Below are 4,516 nucleotides of genomic sequence, written 5' to 3' on the forward strand. Positions count from 1 at the left end.
TATTTTCCAAGTCATATCTGGACGAACTACGCGTGCCTGATTCTCATTTCGGTGAGATACGTAGGCAACCCTTCTTGGGTTCGGTATTATCTTTTTCAAATAAAAAAAAAATCAAAAAAAAAATAATTTGTGCATATTTTTCAAGTCAAATCTGGACGAACTACGCGTACCTGATTCTCATTTTAATGAGATACGTAGGCAACTCTTATTGGGTTCGGTATTATCTTTTTCAAAAAAAAAATAGTTTGTGCATATTTTTCAAGTCATATTTGCACGAACTACGCGTACCTGATTCTCATTTTAATGAGATACGTAGGCAACTCTTATTGGGTTCGGTATTATCTTTTTCAAAAAAAAAATAGTTTGTGCATATTTTTCAAGTCATATTTGCACGAACTACGCGTACCTGATTCTCATTTTAATGAGATACGTAGGCAACTCTTATTGGGTTCGGTATTATCTTTTTCAAAAAAAAAATAGTTTGTGCATATTTTTCAAGTCATATTTGCACGAACTACGCGTACCTGATTCTCATTTTAATGAGATACGTAGGCAACTCTTATTGGGTTCGGTATTATCTTTTTCAAAAAAAAAATAGTTTGTGCATATTTTTCAAGTCATATTTGCACGAACTACGCGTACCTGATTCTCATTTTAATGAGATACGTAGGCAACTCTTATTGGGTTCGGTATTATCTTTTTCAAAAAAAAAATAGTTTGTGCATATTTTTCAAGTCATATTTGCACGAACTACGCGTACCTGATTCTCATTTTAATGAGATACGTAGGCAACTCTTATTGGGTTCGGTATTATCTTTTTCAAAAAAAAAATAGTTTGTGCATATTTTTCAAGTCATATTTGCACGAACTACGCGTACCTGATTCTCATTTTAATGAGATACGTAGGCAACTCTTATTGGGTTCGGTATTATCTTTTTCAAAAAAAAAATAGTTTGTGCATATTTTTCAAGTCATATTTGCACGAACTACGCGTACCTGATTCTCATTTTAATGAGATACGTAGGCAACTCTTATTGGGTTCGGTATTATCTTTTTCAAAAAAAAAATAGTTTGTGCATATTTTTCAAGTCATATTTGCACGAACTACGCGTACCTGATTCTCATTTTAATGAGATACGTAGGCAACTCTTATTGGGTTCGGTATTATCTTTTTCAAAAAAAAAATAGTTTGTGCATATTTTTCAAGTCATATTTGCACGAACTACGCGTACCTGATTCTCATTTTAATGAGATACGTAGGCAACTCTTATTGGGTTCGGTATTATCTTTTTCAAAAAAAAAATAGTTTGTGCATATTTTTCAAGTCATATTTGCACGAACTACGCGTACCTGATTCTCATTTTAATGAGATACGTAGGCAACTCTTATTGGGTTCGGTATTATCTTTTTCAAAAAAAAAATAGTTTGTGCATATTTTTCAAGTCATATTTGCACGAACTACGCGTACCTGATTCTCATTTTAATGAGATACGTAGGCAACTCTTATTGGGTTCGGTATTATCTTTTTCAAAAAAAAAATAGTTTGTGCATATTTTTCAAGTCATATTTGCACGAACTACGCGTACCTGATTCTCATTTTAATGAGATACGTAGGCAACTCTTATTGGGTTCGGTATTATCTTTTTCAAAAAAAAAATAGTTTGTGCATATTTTTCAAGTCATATTTGCACGAACTACGCGTACCTGATTCTCATTTTAATGAGATACGTAGGCAACTCTTATTGGGTTCGGTATTATCTTTTTCAAAAAAAAAATAGTTTGTGCATATTTTTCAAGTCATATTTGCACGAACTACGCGTACCTGATTCTCATTTTAATGAGATACGTAGGCAACTCTTATTGGGTTCGGTATTATCTTTTTCAAAAAAAAAATAGTTTGTGCATATTTTTCAAGTCATATTTGCACGAACTACGCGTGCCTGATTCTCATTTCGGTGAGATACGTAGGCAACCCTTCTTGGGTTCGGTATTATCTTTTTCAAATAAAAAAAAAATCAAAAAAAAAATAATTTGTGCATATTTTTCAAGTCAAATCTGGACGAACTACGCGTACCTGATTCTCATTTTAATGAGATACGTAGGCAACTCTTATTGGGTTCGGTATTATCTTTTTCAAAAAAAAAATAGTTTGTGCATATTTTTCAAGTCATATTTGCACGAACTACGCGTACCTGATTCTCATTTTAATGAGATACGTAGGCAACCCTTCTTGGGTTCGGTATTATCTTTTTCAAAAAAAAAATAGTTTGTTAATATTTTCAAAGTTATATTTGCATGAACTACGCACACTTGATTCTCATGTTAATGAGATAGTAGGCAGCCCTTCTCGGGTTCGATAATCATTTTTCAAAAAAAATTTGTACATACCGTAAGAGTCATGTCTTCAGCTCGGTTGAGACCTATGTAGTTAAGAGCATGTAAATATATTCGATATGATGGAAAAGACTGACTTTGCGATAAACTACAAATTCTCGTGGTACCTCTTATCTGTACTTCTGTGATGCTTGAAAATTCTCTTGCATGCAATCAAGATAAGAATAAAACTAACCTTATGTTTCATGTGCATTGTGTGGTGAGATTTTGATCAAAGTTCAATTGTGTTACACTGTTGATCTAGAACTTGACCTGAATGTTTTTCGAGGCAAAATTATGAGTAATGTTTGGTTTGAGAAAGGATTGTAGGCCCTTTTTGACCCGATTGTGCCTTTCAAAGCCTACCAGATTACATTAATCCCTAGTTTTCCCATTTTGAGCCTGAAGCCTTTATTTGGACAACCACATCTTAACCACTACCCTTTTGAGTGCTTATGAGCACTATCCTCTCTTGGCCCAACCTTCATGAGTGCACAAAGAATGTGCAAATTATAAGAGGAGATCCATGTTTGAAATTTCAAAAAGCAAAAATATTGAGTCTCCCAAAATCAAGGAAGCAAAGACTCTAGAGAAAAAGAGAGAAAGAAAAAAAAAAGTGGAAGAAATAAAGAAAGGCAAAAAATCCTTTACAGGATCAGTGAAAGGTGGGAAGGAAAATACTCCAACAAAAAAGGGAAAAATTAATATAATGAAGAAGTGAATAAAAGAAAAGCTCCAAGAAATAAGGACTCAAAAGAAGAAAAAAAAAAGAGAAGAAGAGAAAAACTCAAAAAATGAGAACTCAAAAAAAAAAAGGAGGGAAAAGCGTTAAAAATGAGAATTCAAAAGAAGATGAAAGGTGGGAGAACAATGAAGAGGATCTAACGCCAAAGGTGTACCAATCATTAAGAGCACAAATTCTGTGTGACGCTCACGAGGGAATTCAGTCACTTTTATCTCAAATAAATATCCTACCCATCCCTAAGCTTACGTTACAAGCCAATGACAAGCCCTACAAGATCTCATTCCAAATGTTCTCATATTAGTGGAGATTTACATAAGAGTCAAGCATATGGTATCACAGTTGTGTGCATTGAATATTCTTGTGAGTGTGAGTGCACTTTGGAAATGTCCTATGATCAAATGTTCCAAATGTGTGTGAAATAGGACTAACCTTTGTCGTGAGGGCACTTGAAACATGAGGATTGATACAATTCAAAATCTTTGTTTGAAACAAGATGAACGGATCTTGTTAATCCTTAAGTATATTTGAGGTACCACTTGAAGCTGTAGGAATTACCTTAATTCAATATTAAAAAAAAAAAAGATTTACCTGCAATCTTAATTGTTGGTACCAATCATGGTGAAGATTTGACTATCTCATCGCATTTTTATTTTTGAAAAAAAAAGAAAAAAAAAGATTAAAAAAATTGTCTTTTGAGTTGTTTATTATAAAAGGTGTTGTTAAGTTAATCTTATATATGTGAGACGCCTATTTTACTTCATTGGATTGTCCATCCCCAAAATGTGATATGTCTTGTTTTAGGCTTTGAATATAGCAAAGGATACCATTTTCATATTTCATCATGTGCATTTTCTACTGATAACCTTTCAGATTCTTTGCAGCACTCATCATCCACAAGATTGGAATTACATTTGACCTAACTCCTGCCTCAACAGGATATGTAGGCGCCACGATGGGTCGGTCATATACCCAGTGTGATTATTACTTCTCATTACAATAAAAAGTGGGACAGAATTTTTGAAAATATTTCAAAAATTCACAATAGAGATAGCCAACAAGTCAAGATTGAAGATCATTTTGAGATTTGCCAAAATTCTAACTGAGACAGAATTTTGAGGAAGACCTCAAAATTCTGATAAGTGCTGCGAGAAGCTTGATAGCAACTACAAAGATCATGCACCACTAGTTAATATTCATGCATTGCGAGTTAATATTCATGCATCGCGAATTAATATTCATGCATTGCAAGAAGGTTTCATACCTCGCAGAAAATTCATGCATCGCGAGAAGATTTCATACCTCGCAGAAAATTTCATGCATCGCAAGAAGATTCCATACCTCGCAGAAAATTCATGCATCACTAGTTAATTCATGCATCGAGAGTTAATTCATGCATTG

The sequence above is a fragment of the Solanum pennellii genome, chromosome 3 (genome assembly GCF_001406875.1).
Source record: "Solanum pennellii chromosome 3, SPENNV200".
NCBI lineage: Eukaryota > Viridiplantae > Streptophyta > Magnoliopsida > Solanales > Solanaceae > Solanum > Solanum pennellii.